The following is a 20797-nucleotide window of genomic DNA, read 5'->3' as shown; positions in this document are numbered from 1 at the left end:
CTATCTCGAGTACAGGGGAGGTTGTGGGTGAGGATTAAGTAAGATTGGCCATTAGTTGATCGTGCAACTAGACACTTGTGATTTGGGGGACAGTGCGTGAAGGGGTGGGAGTAATTCTTGATAATATTCCCTAAACTTTTTTGAAAAATTCCATAGGAAAAAGGTCCAAAAATACAGTTGAATTATGTATATTTAGCAACCTGCTCAGTTATATTTCTAATAATTTCTTGAGTCTGCTGAGTGTACTATATGGAAAATCCTATTGCCTACAAGGGACAGTTTTACTGTATAGTGCTTACTGTTTACCAGGCTCTATTCTCAGCACTTTATACATATTTACCCATTAGATCCTCACAAGAATGCCTATGAAGTAGACATTAACTTGCGAAGGTTACCCAGGTGCTATGTTTTAGAGCTGGGATTTGTATCCAGGCATTCTAGCCCTAGAGTCTATGCATCTCTAGTTTTTGTATCTCTCTTTATAACTTTTTATTTTTAATCCCTCTACTCCAGTCTTCCTTTTGTTTCTCTTAGTGCGCTGGCCAAGGAGTTCAGCTTTTAAAGACCAGTTTTTGTGTATAATTTTGATTTTGGAAGTTGTCTTAATACATAGGGAATCCAGAGTCCAGCTGACTTTGCTCCTTTACAAATATAAGATACTTACTAAGAGGCTAGAATTAGCTTACTGTGTATCCAGAAACCAAAGGATCAAGTGTATTATAGCAGTGTTTAGTATTTTTTATTATATTTCTCTCCTGATCTGTAAGCAGTTCATTCATGGCTCATTTTACTTTTAATTACTTGATTTTATTGGTATTACTTGCTGAATTTCTTTGTGATACTTAGATAAAATTACTCCTTCCTCCCCTTAACTCCTACACATGTTATGTAATTACCCCCTGCTTGACTTTACGTAGATTACATGAGATAAGCAAAGCACTTAGTACACAGTTTAGCACATAATATGTATCTAGTAAATACGCTTTTTGGTTTAAGAGACAGCCACTTCATAATTTTGTTCAAAAATTCTTCTTTATTCTTTAGGTAACTTTTGAAATGGGGAGGGAAGAATATGGCTTAGTCACTTTAAGAAGTCCTAGGCCTGGGACAGGTGGGTAAAACTTGATAATGTGTTAGGGTGGTTTAATGAGTAATCTCTGTGTTCTCTGCAAGGAACTTTTTAATGATAGGCTCTGAGTTTGAGAAAGATTACTGGCTTGAGTTGGTTTCCAAAAGAATACTTGTTTATTGGGGGTGAAGTGGGAACAATTTAGGGAAAACGTGACCTGTCCCAACTTCTTGAGTGTTTTGGTTCCTCTTTAGCCAATTGCAAAGGACGTTATGACATAGTAAGATACTACAATTCATGAAAGGAGGCACATAGCCTCTAGTAAGAAAGAAAACTTTTGAATTCATTCATATGAGAGAAGGGTCACAATTACAGGTAACTTTTTCGTGAAGATTATGGAAGGTAACTCTGAAGACCTGGGATAGCTAGTTAAAAGTTGTGGTATTTTTCTGTACTCCATCACCTCCCTCTCTCCACCCGAGCTGCACCTGATATTTTATATAGGCGTATACGGAAGCAACCTTTTAACATATCTTTAATTGTATTTTTGAAAATGATGTTAAAGTGTTTGGAAACTGAAGACTGTGGCCACACAAAGTATCTTTTATTTTCCAAAGGCCAGTTATTATTATTGAGTGGCATAGCTATTGAAATTGCATCACCAATTACTTGACTGTGTTAAAGAAAGGGATTTGCTTTTGGGGGCCCATAGGTTATTGATAAGAGATAAAACATATTTTTTTGAATAGCAAATGTGTATGACAGGAACCCACTCTCGTATCTAATCATGAAATGAAATGCTTTCCAATGAAATCTGGATGCTCTGGAAGCCAAAAGGTGATATATAAGAGGAAGCATAGTTGAGAGGTACTCAATTTAACTTTTGTTATCAGTTACTTGGTGAAGGTATTGAAATGTTTATTGCTTTGAAGATGATCTTAAATGAGGAGGCATAGTTAATGTGGTCTATATAGAATGTGAGATGAAGTGAATTTAAGGGAAAAGAAAGCAGATATGAGAAAAACAAAAATGTAAGAAAATAGCTAATATTTAATGATTGCTGTGTATCAAGTGCTGTGATAGATACTTTATACATGTTTTCAGATACTGTCCCAATAACCATTTAGGTGTAAGTTACTAAACAGCTATTAAAGTTTTTGAGAATTTTTGACATTTCTTGAAATTAGAAATTCCTTACATTATTAAGAAACACTCTTTGGTTGACCTTTGCAAGCCCAGCAAACCCAGAGTTAGATAAAGGCACGAAATCGAGAATCTCTGTCCTTACTCTTCATATTGTATGGATGCATTTAATGCTAGTAAAAATTGTGAGCCTGAATAAATGTAGTGTAAAACCTGCATTGATGATTTGGGGTTTATTTAGTTATTTATAAAGCTTTTATCTAAATTTGGGATTAAGTTGATTTTTCCAGTTTTCCAGTCAATGCAACATTTTAAAAAATCAATGTTAGATTAAACCACAAAGGAAAATCTCAGTAAATTCCAGAAAAGCTGAAACTACATATGTCCATTCTCTCTGACTGCAACAGAAATTTATAAGGTACAACTTTAACCATTTGGACAAATCAAACAAAAAAATTGCTTAAATAAATACCGGGTCAAACAGGAGATCAAATGTACAATAAGTGGTCATTTAGCACCTGAAATGAGATTCAGGCTAAGACTCATACTGTGCTTAGAAGTAGATTAATAATCTTTGTTAATGAATGAAATAAATGTACTAAGCACTAAACCTTAGAATTTAGTAAAACAAACAGACTCAACAAAATAAATGCCTAGGAGAAAGGGAAGATATTAATAAGATAAAAGCAGAAATAGGTGAATTAAAAAACAGAAACCACAAAAATGAAAAATCTAAAAGCTACTTCTTAGGGTTGAAAAACAAAATAGAAAAATATCTGACAAATCTTACCAAGGAAAAGATGGAAAACCAAAATTAAGTTTATAAAGCAGATATAAGAATTGAAAAGATGTTTAAAAAATAGTAAGTGAATACTATTTATTAACTCTAAGCTGATTTATTTGAAATGAATTATGGAACACCCAAGCTGATTTAAGAAAAGTTGATCTGGAGCTACATCCAGCTAGCTCCAGAACCAATTTTTGCCAGTTAATTCTTTTTAGTTTTCAAGGAACATATAATTCCTATGGTGAGAACTATTTTAGAGATTATAAAAAAGATGGAAATATGCCCAATTAATATTATAAAATCAGTATGACTCTTTTAATGGTTCAGTGGAGTAAAACTCTTTTGGGGGAGGTTACTGCTTTTTTTTCGTTTCTATTGTAAGCACAGATTTTTCTTGAAATTAAAACAATTGAGAAAAGAAAAAACAACCAGAAACTCAAAACTTAAAGATATCGTTTATATTTATTAACGTATTTACCATTGCTGTCATTCTCCTTTGTGTAGATCAAAATTTGGACCTGATAATCTTTTTCTTCTGCCTAAAAATCATTTCTTTAAGTGCATAATCTCCTGCTAATGGATTTTTCTCAGCTGTTGTCTGAAAACATTTCCACCTTCATTTTGAAATATATTTTAATAGGGTATAGAATTTGAGGTTGACAGGTCCCCCCCCTTCCAGTCTTGCGCCATTGTTTTCTTATTTGTATAATTTCTGATGAGAAGTTTGCTGTCATGCATGCCTTTGTTTTTCTGTGCACAATCTTTTTTCCTCTTCTGGCAGTCTTGAACATTTCTTTCCCCCCAGTCACTGGTTTTCCACAATTTGATTATGATCATTGTTGTTGTGGTTTTCTTTGTTTATCCTGCTTGGATTTTGTTGAGCCTCTTATGAATCTGTAAGTTTCTGGTTTTGATAGCATTTGAAAAAATTATGCTCATTATTTCTTCAAATATGTTTTTTATCTTTTTTTCCCTCTGTTTTTTGGACCTCAGTTACATTGATCTTAGCTTGTTTGTATGTTACTGCAAATCAGTGGTATTCACTTTCATTATTTTTGTATTTTTCTCCTTTGTGCTTCATTTTGGAAATCTTCTATTGCTATATCTTTAAGTTAACTAACTGTTAAATCTGCTGTCCTATGCAGTGTATTTTTCATTTCAGATTTTGTATTTTTAATTTCTAGAAGCTCCAGTTGGGCCTAAAAAAAGTCTTGCATTTCTGTGTTCAACACTTCCATATCTTTTTCTGCTTTCTTGAATGTATTGAGAATATGTATAACTCTTTTGGCATCTCTGTTTGCTAAGTTCTCTGTCAGTTCTGGGTCTGTTTTTATTGATATTCTCCTGGTTATAGGTCATATTTACATGTCTGGTAAATTTTGATTGTCAGACATTGTAAATTTCATGTTACTGGATGCTAGGTTTTGTGATAAAGAGGCCTTTTTTTTTTTTTTTTTTTTTGAGACGGAGTCTTGCTCTGTCACCCAGGCTGGCGTGCAGTGGTGCAATCTCGGCTCACTGCAACCTCCACCTCCCGGGTTCACGCCATTCTCCTGCCTCAGCCTCCTGAGTAGCTGGGACTACAGGCCCCCTCCACCATGCCCGGCTAATTTTTTGTATTTTTAGTAGAGACGGGGTTTCACTGTGTTAGCCAGGATGGTCTCGATCTCCTGACCTCATGATCCACCCACCTGGGCCTCCCAAAGTGTTGGGATTACAGGTGTGAGCCACCGCTCCCTGCCGAAGAGGCCATTCTTTTAAGTAATGTTGGTCTAAGTTTTGGCATGCATTTACATTTTTTTTGATGCCCTTTAAGGCTTGTTTTGTTTTAAGGAGGCTTTGTTAGGGTGTCTGGAGCAGTGAGTAGACTTTTCTCCTAGAGCTAATTTAGAAGTTGATACCCTTCTGAGGACTTTACATGATATTTCATGGATTAGGAGGTCTTTTCACTCTACCCTATTGGAATACAAACTATTCATAGCCTTGTATGAGAGTTTCAGAAATTATTTGGCCTTTGTTTTTTTTTGGTTTTTTTTTTGTTTGTTTTTTTTGGTTTGCTAGTCCTTTCTCCAACCTCAGGTGGTTTCCTTCCACACAGGACATATCAGCACTCTCCCAACAGCTTGTGGGAACTCCTTTGCGTGTCTCCAAGGCACTGTCTCTGTATGTAGTTTCTTTCTGTTAGGCTAGTCCACAAATTCTGGCTGCCTTGGCCCCACTAAGTGTCAATCTTTGTGACCTCAACTCTTTGAGACTGTAAGGTTCTGTTTAAGCCCCATCTCCCCTCTTTACACTAAATCCTGTAAATTGCTTCAAGGGTGTGAGGTCAGGCAAATGTAGGACTCACATCATTTTTTCATCTTTTCTCAGGAATCCCACTCCTGCTCTGACTGTTATCTGATATCTAAAAGCCATTGTTTCATCTGTTTTATCCAGTTTTCTGGTAGTATAAACTGGGAGAACAAATCTAATCTCTGTTACTCCATCATGGCTATTTGTGGAAATTCTTGAGTAACTTCTCCTCCTCCTTTTTCTGTGGATTAAGATGTGGGCCTAAGTTAAAGAAGTTAGGAAACAAGTTGGTTTGATCTCAGTGTTTCAGGTGTTTGGCTTGCCAGTAACTGAGGCAGAAGAGTCCCTAGTTGTCGTGGTCCAAACTCTTTGATGATGATAAACAGATGATTTCACTTCATGCATTCTCCTCTCACTTTCAGTGTCGGGAACCTACTGCAGTAGTAGGGTGGTTGATCAAGAATTAATGGTATTCTGAGTCTTGGTCAGTTGCCACATAGTTTAAATAAGTTCTTAGTACTTTTAACTGAATTAAGACCCATACTTATTTGCTTTTTCTCAGCTATTTCTGTTTGCTGGTATTTACTTTTAATTTTATGAGTTTTTTGTTTGTTTCTGTTAGTTGCTAGTTGTCATTTTTCAGCTGGATTATATTTTCTTTATATATTTTGTATTTTTCTGCATCACAGTAATGTTTAGGCTCTTGAAAGTGTTTGACCTTCATGCATTATATCTTTAGTTTTGTTATCTGTTTTTCTAATCTTGCTTTTCTCTACTCAAATGAATGAGTGAATAAATTAGTAATTGAATAAATGTAGACACATATACTCACACGCAAAGTGCATTTTCTCAATTCAAACACTATTGTGACATATGCCACAGATTTAATATATTTTCATGAAAAAAGAAACATTGTTTATTTTTTAAATCCTTAAAGGTTTACTGACAGAAGTATACATTTATCCATATAACTTCTACCTCATCTTTTTGGGAATCATGAGATTGAGTGTAATCATCTTCCAAATTCTGACATGCTGCTTTACCTTACCTGTGCTTGCTTTCTTGGTCTCTTTACACATTATGATTGCCAGTATAATTTTGAGTCATATGGAAATGTGTAGAATTTAACTGCTTTTCTTTTTGGTTGAACTCATGGTTTCAGTTTTTTTATAGATAAGCCGTGAATTAAATAACTTCCTTTTTGAGTCAGCTGGAAACTTTTGACAGATTGATATCCAGCACTTGGGTGATAGTACTTTGTAAAATGCAAATTAGTCACACCAGTGTCTTCCAGCTCTGATAATTCTATGATCTGTTTTGAGAGATTGTGCAGTTTTTACTGCCTTTAATTGCCCTTGCTTGGCTTGCAACAGACAACTTTTGCATTACAATAGCTTTTTATTTCAGTGCTTTGACACAGTTCAGTCTTTCTGAAAACATTTTCAAGCAAGTTATGCTTTCAAATTTAAGTTAAAATTCAACTGCATCTGAGTTTACCTATGCAGTTAACTCAGCTGTGGTCATAGTTGGATTGACGGATACCTTCTATGGGAATGTATTTTCCATAGGTTTACATATGGGTAGGCAGTGACATACCTCACAACTTACTCTTTTGCTTGGCTACTGGCAAATTTTTTTGGATTTTAATTCTGATACTTCTAGTTTCAGAAACCTGAAAATATTATTTTAAGAAAAACAGGTATCTTTAGTATTGAGAAAATCTAGTTTAGTAATTTAGTACTCAATGAGCAAGCATAAAATCTGTCAGTGGTAGAATTGTTTAATAAGTTTTGGGATGATCAGATGGCAGTTAGGAAAGTTCATGTAGAGCCTTTTCATATACAAATGTTATGGTTGACCTTTTTAAATTGGAAAAACTAGTGAAACTGTGCAAAGAATAGTAATCTAAGGTAAGAAGACTGTAAGAAGTGATTATAAAAACTAAGCACATCTGTATGAAGAAAACCAACACAATTAAAACTAAAAAGAAAAATAACAAAGTGGAAAACACAAATATGACCTTACATGATTACTGTATTATGAAAATATTTACAACACTAAGATTCCAGTAACTACATTAATAAAGGACATGCCCATTAGCTCATAAGGAAAAGAGTTCAACATCATTGGTAATTAAAAACAATAGTGAATAACTTTTTTTTATAGTTACTGAGTAACCATAATAAAGAAGTCCATAGGGAATCAAGTACTCATGCATTGCTTTTGGAATTGGAACAACTCATTTGAGAGGTAGTATGGTAGTATATATCTTAAAAGGCATAAACATATCTAAGGGCATGGATTAATGATCTTACTCTTGGGAATTGACCCTAAGTAAATAAAGAATAAAAAAAGCTATATTAGAGCTGCATTCACAATACTATTAGTTATCATAGTAAAAGCTGAAGACAACCTAATTGGTCAACAGGGAAAATTTTGATATATTATGCTAAATTAATACCTGAATAGTTCATATCCATTACGTTTAAGTGTAAGCACTGTGACAACTGGGACTGTATCTTTTTTTGTTCTCTGCTGTAAAACCAGTGCTTAGAAAAGCTTGGCATGTGGTGGGTACTGAAAAATTATTAGTAGTATTTTTTTTTAAATGAACAACAGAATAACGTTGAGTTAAAAAAGAATTTAAAACATACACATACAGAACCTGTTCTCAGATACCTTAATGAGTAAGGGAGATGGGAAACAAGTTGGTTGATGAAGAGCTTTTAGAGGAATTTGAACTGGGGTTTGTAAGTTTAGTAGAATATGGATTCTCTTGGGAGCCAGGAGGTGGGAGTGCTACTCCAGGAAGAGGGATTTATCTGAGGAAAGACATGACAGTAGGAATTGACTGGAGAATAAGGCAGGAGGATAGGCATACATAAGGACAGAATTCTGAGTGGACTTGTAGCTAACAAGGTGGGACTTTATTCTTCTGTATGAGAAGTCATTGATGCTTTTTCAACAGAGTTTGATATTGAAAGAGCTATATAATTCAAGGAGTTAATCCACCTTTGCCATGTAAGACAGGTTCACTCAGTTAAACCAGAGGTCCCCAAACCCTGATGAGAGACTTTTGGAGTTCATGGTTACCAAGGTAGCTAGAGCTTGAGTGGCTAAGACAGTCACAGAGAAGTGAGCCTAGAAGTCTGAATCATGTTTCCCTTAAGAGTTGTCACAGCTTAGTAAGCAACACAAACCAATAAGCAGGAAAGTTGAGCAGAAAGTGGCTGCTAACAAACTAAGCTCAGCAGAGTTTTCAGCAGTTTCATGGTGCTAGAGATAGAGGCGTCCTGGTAAACACCCTAGGTTGAACAACTGCATCCTAGCAGTAAGAGTGAACCAGAAGTAGACTAGGTCTTAATAAGATTGAAAACAAGCTTCAAGTTAGCTTGATCTCTGATTTTATTAGCTCCCGCTGCCAACCACAAAGTAAAGAAACTCTTCAATTGAAGATAAATTTCACATCCTTTATAGTTTTTAACGATGCAGTGTTTGACATTGAGTCCCCAGATTCCAGACATGCCAAGAACCAGGAACAAGAGAAAAAACAGATGCAAAAATAGACACAGATGATCAGGGGTGGACGTCAGTAAAAAATGTTGTGCCACTTCTTTCGTTTCTCCTTTGTTGCTGATGAGATGTCTGCTGTCATTTGAATTATTTTCTCTTATAGGTAAATTATCATTTCTCTCTTACTGTTTTTATTACATTTTCTGTGTCTTCAGCTTTCAGAAGTTTAACTATGATATGCTTTGATGTGGATTGCTTTGGGTTTATCCTGTTTATGGTTCACTCGGCTTCTTGAATCTGTAAATTTATGTGTTTTGCCAAACATGGAAAGTTGTCTGGTTTTTTTCTTAGAGCACTTTTTCAGCCCTGCCCACTTTCTTCTCTCCTTGTTGGACTCCATGGCAGAAGATAGATCTTTTGTTAGAGCTTGATCTTTTGTTAGGGTTAGATCTTTTGTTAGATCTTGAGGCTCTAATTATTTGTTTTCAGGCTATTTTTTCTCTGTTGTTTAGACTGGGTAGTATCTATTGTTCTATATTCTGGTTCAGTGATTCTTTCCTCTGTCCCTTCCATTCTACTGTTGCATCTATCCATTACATCTTTTGTTTCACCTATTTTTCAGTTCTGAAATTTCCATTTGGTTCTTCTTTATATCTTTTCTTTCTTTGCAGTATGTTCTTTATATCTTGCTTTGTTTTTGAGACTCTCAGTTATTTTGTTGTTTCAAGTATGTCTGTAATGGCTCCTTGAGTCATTTTTATGACAGCTGCTTAAAAATGTTTTTCAGATAATTTTAACACCTCCATCATCCTGGTATTGGCATCTGTGGATTGCCTTTTTTCATTCTGTTTGAGATATTCCTGGATCTTGGTATGATGAGTGATTTTTATTTGATACCTGGACATTTTTAGTATTACATGCTGACACTCTGGGTCTTATTTAAATGTTCTGATTTAGTTGGCTTCCTCTGGCCCTGCCCCCGCATGAGAAGGAGGGAAGCCTCATTACTTTCCTGTGGGGATACAAGTCCAGGTTCTCTACTTTGCCTCTCTTGACACTCAATTTAGGGAGAGATTCTTTGTTACTGCTGGTCATGGATGGGAGTTCTGGCCCCCATTGATTTCTCCCTGGCTGGGAGGGGCAGGAATATGTCATTATGGTTCCCCACATATCCTCCACAGGGTGATAGTCTCTTTACTGTGTGATGGTGAAAGGCCTGACTCTCTACTAGGCTTCTCCAAAAACAGCCTGTGGCAGAAAGAGAGAAGGGTACCTTGTTACTACTAGGTGAAGGTCCAAGCTCCCCATGTGGTCTTCACTGACACTATGGAAAAGGAGGTCTCATTATCACGTGGCAGGGACTGGCTCCCTACTGGCCTTCTCTGACATCACCATTGTGGGGAGAATTGAGTGCCTTATTACAGCTGGAGGAGAGCAGACTTCTAGGCTCCCTACTTCACCTTTTCTGCTGGGGGTGGGAGCTACAGGCACAGAGTTGTTTTTTACTTTTGTTTTTGTGTTTTTGGTGATGTTTGGCTAGGTATAATCGGCTCTGTCTGGATTGTCTCTTTCCTTATTCTTTGCCTAGAGAGAACAGGATTTTGTTTTGTTTGGCTGGTTGGTTTTGAGGGGAGTCTGGGCCTATGGCTGGGCCTGGGCTGCCAGCTTCTTCAGCTCCAAGGTCATAGCATATAACAGAAACAGAAAACTACAGGCCAATATTCCTGATAAACACAGATGCAAAAATCCTCAACGAAATACTAGCAAACTGAATCCAACAGCACATCAGAAAGATTACACACCATGCCTAAGTGGGATTTATCCTAGGAATGGTTCAACATATGCAAATCAATAAGTGATTCATCATATCAACAGAATGAAGTACAAAACCATATGATCACCCAATAGATGTAGAAAAAATCATTTGATAAAATTTAACATCCCTTCATGCTAAATCTCTCAACAAATTAGACATAGAAGGAATATTTCTCAATACAGTTAAAGGCCATATGTGACAAACCCACAGCTAACATTATATTGAATAGGGAAAAGTTGAAAGTTTTTCCTTTAAGGAAAGGAATAAGACAAGGATGCCCACTTTCATCACTCTTATTCAACATAGTACTGGAAGTCTTAGCTAGAGCAAATAGGCAAGAGAAAGAAATAGAGGGCATCTACATTGGAAAAGAGGAAGTCAAATTGTCTCTGTTTGCAGATGACATGGTCTTATATATAGAAAAACCTAGAAACTCCACTTTTTTTAAATCAGTTTTAAAATTGATAAACAAATTCAGTAAAGTTGTAGGATACAAAATCAACATACAAAAATCAGTAGCAATTTCTATATATCAGTAATGAACTAGCCTGGAAAAGAAAGCAATTCTATTTACAGTAACCACAAAAAACCCCACATAGGAATAAATTTAACCAAGAAGGTGAAATATCTCTACAATAAAAAATACAAAACACTGATGAAATAAATTGAAGAGGACATACAAAAAATGGAAACATATTTCATGTTCATGGATTAACAAAGAGCTAATATTGTCAAAATGACCATACTACCCAAAGCAATGTACAGATTCAACACAAGCCCTATCAAAATACCAATGACATTCTTCACAAAAATAGAAAAACAGATCCTAAAATTTGTATGAAACCACAGAAGACCCCAAATAGGCAAAGAATTCCTGAGGGGTGGGAGAGTACCTTGGAGGCATCACATTATCTGACTTCAAAATATACTGCAAAGCAGTAGTAACCCAAACAGCATGCACTGGCATAAAAACAGACACATAGACCAATGGAGCAGAAGAGAACCCAGAAATAAATCTACATATTTATAGACAACTGATTTTTACCAGAGGCACCAAGAACATACATTCGGGAAAAGACAAGCCTCTTCAATAAATGGGCTGGGAAAACTGGATATCCATATGCAGAAGAATGAGACTAGACCCTCATCTCTCATCGTATACAAAAATCAACTTCAAATGGTTTAAGACTTAAATGTAAAGTCTGAAATGCTTCAGGACATTTATCTGGGCAAAGATTTCATGGCTAAGACTTCAAATGCACAGGTGTAACAAAAGCAACAATAGACAAATGGTATTATATGAAGCTAAAAAACCTCACAGCAGAGAAAACAATCAACAGAGTAAAGAGACAACCTGAAGAATGGGAGAAAATATTTGCAAACTGTTCTTCTGATAAGAGATTAATATCAAAAATAAGTAAGAAACTCAACAGCAAAAGCCAATAATTCAGTTAAGAAATAGGTTAATGATCTGACTAGACATTTCTCAAAAGGAATATGCAAAAGGCCAACAAATATATGGAAAAAATATTAAACTTCAGTAATCATCAGGGAAATGAAAATCAAAACCATAATGAGGATTATTTCACCTCAGAATGGCTATTATCAAAAAGACAAAAAATAAATGCTGGCAAGGATGTGGAGGAAAGGGCACTCATACACTATTTGTAGGAATGTAAATTAGAACCACCATTATGCGAAACTGTGGATACTCCTCAAAACTAAAAATAGAACTGCCATGTGTTTCAGCAATCCCACTACTAGGTACTTACCCAACGTAAAGGATAACAGTATGTCGAAGAGATGTCTATATTCCCATGTTTATTGCAGCATATCACAGTAACCAAGATACGGAATCAACCTAAATATCTATCAACAGATGAATGGATAAAGAAAATGTGATATATATACAGAATGGAATACTATTCAGCCATAAAAAAGAATGAAATCCTGTCATTTGGAGCAATGTGGATGAGCCTGGAGGACTGTATATTAAGTTAAATAAGTCAGACACAGAAAGACAAATATAGTACATTTTCACTCATATTGTGGGAGCTAAAAAAATTTGAGCACGTATAAGTAGAGAGATAATTGTGGTTACTAAAGGCAGGAAGGATAATCGGGAGGCAGGTATTGGGAGAGGTTGGATAACAGATACAAAATTATAGGTTAGATAGGAATAAGTTCTGGTGTTCTGTAGCAATGTAGGGTGACTATCATTAACAAGAATTTAGTGTGTATCTTTAAATATCTAGAAGAGAGAATTTTGAATGTTCCTAACACAAAGATGATGAATGTTTAAGGTGATTGATACGCCATTACCCTGATTTGATTATTACACATTCTATATATGTATTGAAATATCACTGTACCCCATAAATATAGTTACTAAATGTCAATTTTTTAAAAAGCTATTATTTTTCAAATGATAAGAAAGTATTTTGTAGAATGTTAATTATCTATATTCCATTTTATTAAAATATATACAATTTTGTTTTTGTTTGCTTCAAGAGAAATGTCCCAGTGTAGTTTATATATTAATTATGCATATCTTAATGAATTCAGAATAGTACTTTAAATATATTAAATTTATTTACTGCTCCCCCCACCCATTTTCCAAAGTAGACTGCATTAATTTCATGTGATTGATCCAAGTAGATCCAATTGATTGACTTACTGTTTTCCTAATTTCAGGTTCCAGTTACAGCTATAGCAAGCAGTGAATGAGTTAATCTCCTCAGAAATCACTAAATACTACTCTGAGGGGCTTAGAAATTAACAGGGTAAGTTGAATATCATCTTAAATACTATCTGGATTTTTATAGTGAATTCCTAATTTGGGCCTATAGTGTGTCAGGCAACACTTGGACACTGGGAAGAAAATTCTTTCTTTTATTTTCCATGCCTATAGTGGTTTTCAGTTTTCTTTTGGATCAGGGCCCCTTTGAGAGTCTGCTTAAAGCTGTGTAGATCTTTTCACAAACATTCACACATGTTCAGTCAGAGTTTGAAGATCTTCGAAAATTTCCTAAAGTTCACAGACCCTTGGGCAACCCTGTGCTTTGCAATTTTTCAGACATTTTTACAGGCTTTGTTTCTCTTTTAAATATTACAACTCTGTGAATTAGTGGCTGGTATTGATATTTTACATTGAAGAAACCGGTGCTCAAAATGGTATGTGACTTTTCTTGTAATGCAGCTGTCAAATGTGAGGCTAGAATTGAAGACTTTCCCAAATTTTAATAATACTGTCGCCTTTTTTTAAGGTTCTTTCTTCTTAATATGTCAAATTGCTCCTTAGTAAGATTGTGTCAACCTTTCCTCATTGTCAGCAAGTGAGCATGCCTGCTTCACCACATTATCCCATTGGGTGTTCCCCCACCCTAGTGTTTGCTAAATTGGCATGTAGATAATTGCATTTCATTTTAATTTGTTTCTTTGTTGTATTTAGAGTTCTGTATCCACTTATCCATTGGAGTGTTACCAATTTTTATAGCATTATATATGAATTTTGAATATATTAAGAATATTTGTCATGTTTTGTGCAAATACATTTACCCTTTCTATTTGCCTTTTTACTTTGTGATTTTTTTATGTATAGAAGTTTTGAAATGTTTAAGTATTCAGATCTACTTTTTCCTCTACATTTTTTCTCTTTTTTTAGTGTAGAAATTTCCGAATGCTTGATACATCTCAGTGAATGCAGACACATTCACAGATTTTTTTTTTAACATAATGGCAATCTAAAAGATTAAAAAAGAAATGCCACTTAAGTTACAGTTTTTTGACTACCTTTTGTCATATGTTTATTGGCTATTGGTCTTTCATCTTTAAATATTTTTAAGTATTTAATCTTTCATAATTTTTATAAATGATATGTAGAAATCTAGATTATTAGTTCTGATAGCATTTAGTAAATGTTTCATTTTTACCAAGATTTCAAAGTATAGTTTACCCAATGTAAGATTTTCATATACACGTATATTTCTTTGTCTCTATTAATGTTCCTTTGATCTAATTATCTGTCACAGCATAATTATGATGTATTTTTAATGTTATTGTAGCTTTAAAGTCCTCTTTTATTAGTTTTTCAAAACTGTTTTATTCTTTGATATTTTTCCAAATTAACTTGAGAATACATTCATCAAATTAAAAAGTAAACATATGAAGGATTTTTAATTACAATTGCATTGAGTTAAAGATTCATTTGGGGCCAGGAGCGGTGGCTCACGCCTGTAATCCCATCACTTTGGGAGGCTGAGGCAGGTGGATCACCTGAGCTGAGGAGTTGGAGACCAGCCTGGGCAACATGGAAAAAACCCGCCTCTACTAAAAATACAAAAAATTAGCTGGGCATGGTGGCGGGCTCCTGTAGTCCCAGCTACTCAGGAGGCTGAGGCAGGAGAATGGTGTGAACCCTGGAGGTGGAGCTTGCAATGAGCCGAGATCGTGCCACTGCACTCCAGCCTGGGCGACAGAGCGAGACTCAGTCTCAAAAAAAAATTAGCTGGGCCGGTGGTGTGCGCCTGTGGTCCCAGCTACTTGGGTGGCTGAGGTGTAAGAATTGCTTGAGCCTTTTTGTTTGTTTGTTTGTTTGTTTAAGATAAAAATCTTCCTCTCTTGCTCAGGCTGGAGTGCAGTGGCATGATCTGGGCTCACTGCAGCATCTACCAGTCAGGCTCAAGGGATTCTCCCAGCTCAGCCTTCCTAGCAGCTGGGACCGCAGGTGCACAGTGGCACAATCTCAGCTCACTGCAACTTCTGCCTCCATAGTTCAAGTGATCCTTCCATCTCAGCCCCAGAGTATGCCCAGCTAATTTTTGTTTTTTGTTTTTGTTTTTGTATAGATGGGGTTTCACCACATTGCCAAGGCTGGTCTCAAACTCTAGGCTCAGGCAGTCTGCCTGCCTTGGCCTCCCAAAGTGTTGGGATTACAGGCATGAGCCACCATGCCTGGCCGGCTTGCTATACTTCTTTATGCTTTTTCTACACATACGCAACTTGGAATTAGATCTCTGTCCTCTCAGAGACTTTCCTTATGCTTTCTGGCTCCCAGGAGCCTCTTTTCCTAGTCCTTTCACTAGTGGCAGGGGTTATTCTTTCTCTTAGTGTCTTAGTGTCCCCTTCCCCCACTGTTATGCCCCAGAGAAATACACAGTGAAGATTCTTCCCATATTCTTCCTACCACCCTGGTCCCTTTCCCGTTTCTGAGGACAGAAGGACAGGTTTCTCTTAGGCTTTCAGATGTGCTGCCTCAGTAGTGCAGCTTCATAACAGACTGGCTTTGAGACAGAGTCAGCAGAGAAGAAAAATAAAAAAAGAAAGAAACTGGGAACTCCCCTCGTACTGCTCCAAACCACACACTGTAGCCCACAGATGCTTGTTTTATACCCACTAGAAAGAGGGGGTTTCTCCTGGAGTTTTGCCATGTGTGTCTGCTGCCTAATTCTGGGACTCTGCCCACCCGCAGGTCAAAGTGGTAGATAAAGGAAGGATTAAAAAAAAATAGTAAACTCAGCGTCATATTGGTTATTCTTCATATTTTGACTTTCTTCTCCAACGCACCTGACATTGTTATTTTTCGGTTTTCAAGAAGTTGCTTTTAGTATTCTGCCCAGAGGTTTTAGTTGTAATCGGTGAGGGAGATAGGCTGTAAAGGGCTTATTCCATCTTGACATTCACTGAAAGTCACATTATTTCATTTTGAAAATAATTTTTGTTTTTATTTTCCCAAAATTCTTCTTGTTCCTTGACTATTATAAGAACAGATTTTTGTTGTTGTTGTTCTGTGCATATATTGGCCTGTTGAATCTCTCTCAAGATACCAATAAAGTTAGGAACATTTTATTTATTTTTGTTGCCTTACTGTATTTTCTTTGGGTCATTGTGTCTCTACTTCTTCACTTCATTGCCTCTCTTGGTTTTTATTAAGTGGCCAGTGATTGTTAGCTTTCTTCTTTACAGTATTTTCAAGTAAAGGTCACAATCAGTGGTTGTCTTACTTGAATGTATATACCCATTGCTTGGCCCAGGTAAAATGTAGATTCCTGGTCCCATGGACAAAAATCTGATTCAGTAAGTCTAGAGTAGGGCACATAAACACCTTAAATTATTTTGATGCTGATAGTTGAATGATAGCCCTTGAAATCTTGGAAACTGGTATAATTCTGTACAGCTCATTATTCCCCTTTACAAAATACTGTCTTACCCACTGAGCATCATGGCTGACCATGGGACTCTGCAGTCGGCTTCCCGCTTGCTGTGGTGAGTGAGAGGTGGGCTTTCCCTCCCCTCCCCTCCCCTCTTTGGAGACAGGATCTCATTCTGTCACCCAGACTGGAGCACAGTAGTGCGATCATGTCTCACTGCATCCTTGACCACCCAAGATCTAGGAAACTTTCCACCTCAGCCTCCTGAGTAGCCAGGACTACAGGTGCTCACCACCATACCCATTAATTTTTCTGTTTTTGTAGAGGTGGAGTCTCTGTATGTTGCCTAGGCTGGTGTGGAACTCCCAGCCTCAAGCAATCCTCCCACTTCGGTCTCATTGGGATTACAGCCATGAGCTACCGTTCCTGGACTCATTTTTCTTATCATGCACTTGCAGAGACAAGGCTAATAACGGGGCCCTGTCCCTCGGTTTCTGCTGTTGGAAAGGAATTTTTCTGCAGGGAGAGTTCTGATTAGTTCTGAGTTGCCTTCCTTTTCCCCCCCTTCTCTCCGTTGAGATTGTCTTTAGTCTGCTATTATCTCCATTTCAAAGTTCACACTATAAGCCCTCAAAGACTTTAGACTCATGATAAATGCTGTGGCTGACACTTACTTGTCATTAGAGTTGTACTGGCCATCATTGGTGTTTTTTCACTCAGTCGTTTTGTGGCCTGCCCACACCCCCAGGCCCCTCTGACCTCAGGTCTTTAGTAGGAGAAGAGGTAGATGAATGGGCTCACTCTGCCATCTTAATTGAACGTCCACTGTTAATCTTAAGGTGATATTGGTTTCTAATGTGCAAGGTATTTCTGTTGAATTCTCAGATATAATAATCATCATGAAATCTGTAGTAGGATCACACCTTACTTATACTCAGGTGTGCAAAGAAAATATAGCTTTATTTTTCTTATCTCTTCCTTTTGATGAACCCTGGTCACTGGATGGCCAGAAGAAGAGTACCAGACTTACTCCCATCTGGCAAACTGGGTCTTATCCAATAATTTAAATTGTTGTGTTTGGATATTTCAGCTTCTGGATACTACTCATTCAAATATTATCTCTTTCCTCAGACCTGCCCACAACAGAATCTAGACTTATGGGTTGGCTTGTGTGACCTTGTAGTGGTGGAAGCACACCAAGACCCTCACTCTATCTGCTGTCTTCTCGGGTTTCTTACTGGTCTCTCCCTGGAATTGTGGCCACCGAGGTACTACCAGAACTGTGGTTTGAGGTACTACCAGAACTGTGGTTTGAGGTACTACCAGAACTGTCGTTTGAGGTACTACCAGAACTGTCGTTTGAGGTACTACCAGAACTGTCGTTTGAGGTACTACCAGAACTGTCTGAGACCTGTTCTTTTTGCTCCTAGGATGCATTGGCCATCTTTCCTGGTGTGTCACAGATAGCCTGAAGTCTGGCTTGGCCCCCTGAGCCTGGTATTCTCTCTTCCAGGCCTCTTGCTATGGAATTACTTATCCCTCTGGCAGAGTCGTCAATCTGTATCTTAAGTTACTTTCCCGTACTACTTTAGAGCACACAGAAGTTTCCTAAGGTACATTTCCTAAATGTACCTTCCGTGGCACATGAGAAATAAGGGAGATGCCAGAGCTGATCTCACATTCCTTCTCAATCTTCCTGTGTTTCTGTGCATATATTTTGGTGTGGCTATCTCCAGCTTCTGTTGAGTAGGCATAGGGAGAGGAAAGAGGTTGGTGGTGTGTGTGTGTGTGTGTGTGTGTTTGAGAGAGAGAGAAAGTGTGTGTGTGTTTGTGCGCACGCACACCACATGGCAGGGAAGTTCTGGAAGGCAGTCATTTTGTACAGTCTTAGTGGGAAGTGAAGCTGACTGTTCTAGCTCCCAGATTTCCTTACTCCGTCAGACATTCTTTTCTTCTGCCGCCTCTGCCTGAAAGATGATGGGAGTATTGGTCACTTGCATCTTCTGTCTCTGTCTCACCTTTTAATCCCACAATCCTTCATCCAGAATCAGGAGTTTGGGGCTATAATTCATACTTTTTCTAATTTATATCATCTTTCTACCCTAATTGACAGGCCCCATGTTCTGACTGTCATGAGCAGAAGGGATATCTGCTCTGTACTGTGGAAGAAACTATAATCCTACTCTTTCAATCTTGGCCAGAAAATATTAGTGTCTAACAAATTCTTTCTTTGGGAAAACCAGACTTTCAAAAACTTTTATCTTACTGTAAAATTCTTTCTTTAATTCATAAGGTAAATATTAACTATTTCTTTCTCTTTTCATTTTTAAACTTTACCAAAGATATGGATGCTACTCATAGAATAGGAGGGAAGTCAGTGGAAGGAAAAGCAAATGAGAAAAATGTGTCAGTATCTTTTCATAATCATGAGAGCATATCTACTCTCAGTACTCACGTTTCTCAAGACTTCCTTGGCTTTTCTTATATTTACTTTTTTAATTGTAGTAGAGATTCTTACAAGATTATGTTTCTAAAACATTATAGTTATTTGATTTGTATTAAGCTTATAACTTTGATATTTTTAATTATAGTTTTCTCAAATAGGAAAATAGTGTGTCTCTATTTTTTCAAATCTTCTTAAAATATTTATCAATAAGGTTTTATAAAATTTTGAAATGTGGATTTAATAAATATGTCTCACATTCTTTTTAGGAAATTTTTTTTCTTTTTAGTTTTTAAGAGAGTAAAATCCAGGTTGCAACTCAGTTTCTTCTGCCTTGTAGCTCTTCCCTGTGTGGACCCATGGCACTTCGTTTATTTGTCTTTTGTAGAATTCCTCATATTTGTGTTTACCAAACTGTAGTCAGCTCAATGCAGGGAATCAGACATTGCTTGTCTTTATTTGCCCAACAAATTCCTGCTCATAATAGGCATGGGGAAATCAGCAATTCCTGTGCTCCTTTCCTGATTTATTTTCTCCATAGGACTTACCATGTTCTAACATACTGTATTGTTTATTTGTTTTATTTATTGTCTGTCTCTTCTCACTGAATTATAAATATCATGCAGGCAGAGATTTTGAACTATTTTGCTTACTACTGTATTCCTAACACCTAGTGGAGCACCTGTCATGAAGGTGACCAGTATTTGTTGAATGATTAATAAATTATCGAAATTTAGATAATTGCCTAAATTATATCATATGATCTATAAAATACTGTAAGTATAAACTTCTGGTATAAAAAATAGTAATGTAATTGGAAAGGTACATTAAAAGCTAGGAAGACCTTAATATATAATCTACTATCCCATTTTGTGAAATGAGCAAGAAATAATTTAAGCACAAAGCCCAAGCTAATTGTGGAAATGGACCAAGAATTTAGAAGTCTTAAGTAAAACATAATAATAATGTCAACTGGACATGTGGTAAGCAGTATATATGATTGTAGTTAAGAAAAAGTACAGGTTCTGCAATCAGACATTTCTAGGCAAGTTTCTTGATCTCTCTGTGCCTTAGTTTCCTCCCCTGCAAACTAGGAAAAAATTGTATCTTTCTTATAGATTGTTCTAAGACATCTATGAAATAAAGTGTAGTAACTCTTAGCACACTGCCTGGCGTTTAGTGAAGGCTCAAAAAGTTAGCTTCCATTATTACTATTTGGAATATCTGCCATCTGTAGCTTGTGGATGTGACAGTTCTTTAGTTTTTGGTGGGGCTTTTAAAAAATAGTTCCTAGAGGCCCGGCTATCTTTTAATCTTTCCTTCAATCCCTCTAATATGCCAAGCTCCCCAGTTCTCTGAATTGATGCATCTACTCTTCTCTTGGCCTAGAGAACACTCTTCTCTGACATGCTTTGCTTCTTTAACACCTACTTATCTTTCAGGTCTCTTCCTATTTCTTTCATTTTTAAATTTTTATTTTAAGAATTTATAAATATATACAAAAGTAGAGAGTATGATGAATCCATCACCATTTCTATGTATCCATTACCCACCATCAATAGCTGTGAGGCATCAACATCAGCCT

At 36.6% G+C, this 20797-nt stretch overlaps 1 protein-coding gene across 9 annotated transcripts in view; it reads left to right on the top strand.

Moving 5' to 3' along the window:
• The window catches only part of NCOA1 (nuclear receptor coactivator 1), a 279034-nt gene that overhangs the window by 81426 nt on the left and 176811 nt on the right, over positions 1-20797 (top strand). For 6 of the 9 annotated variants that reach the window (XM_024242465.3, XM_024242456.3, XM_054548294.2 and 3 more), the window contains one exon: positions 13315-13403. The exons of the other annotated variants lie outside the window; for them this stretch is intronic. The gene's annotated coding sequence lies outside the window, so the exon portion shown is untranslated. The remainder of the gene's footprint in view (positions 1-13314; positions 13404-20797) is intronic. 9 annotated transcript variants of the gene reach the window in all.

This window comes from Pongo abelii, chromosome 12 (genome assembly GCF_028885655.2).
Source record: "Pongo abelii isolate AG06213 chromosome 12, NHGRI_mPonAbe1-v2.0_pri, whole genome shotgun sequence".
NCBI classification, from domain to species: domain Eukaryota; kingdom Metazoa; phylum Chordata; class Mammalia; order Primates; family Hominidae; genus Pongo; species Pongo abelii.
Note: the sequence above shows the minus strand (reverse complement) of the source record. Positions and strands in the feature narration are given on the sequence as shown.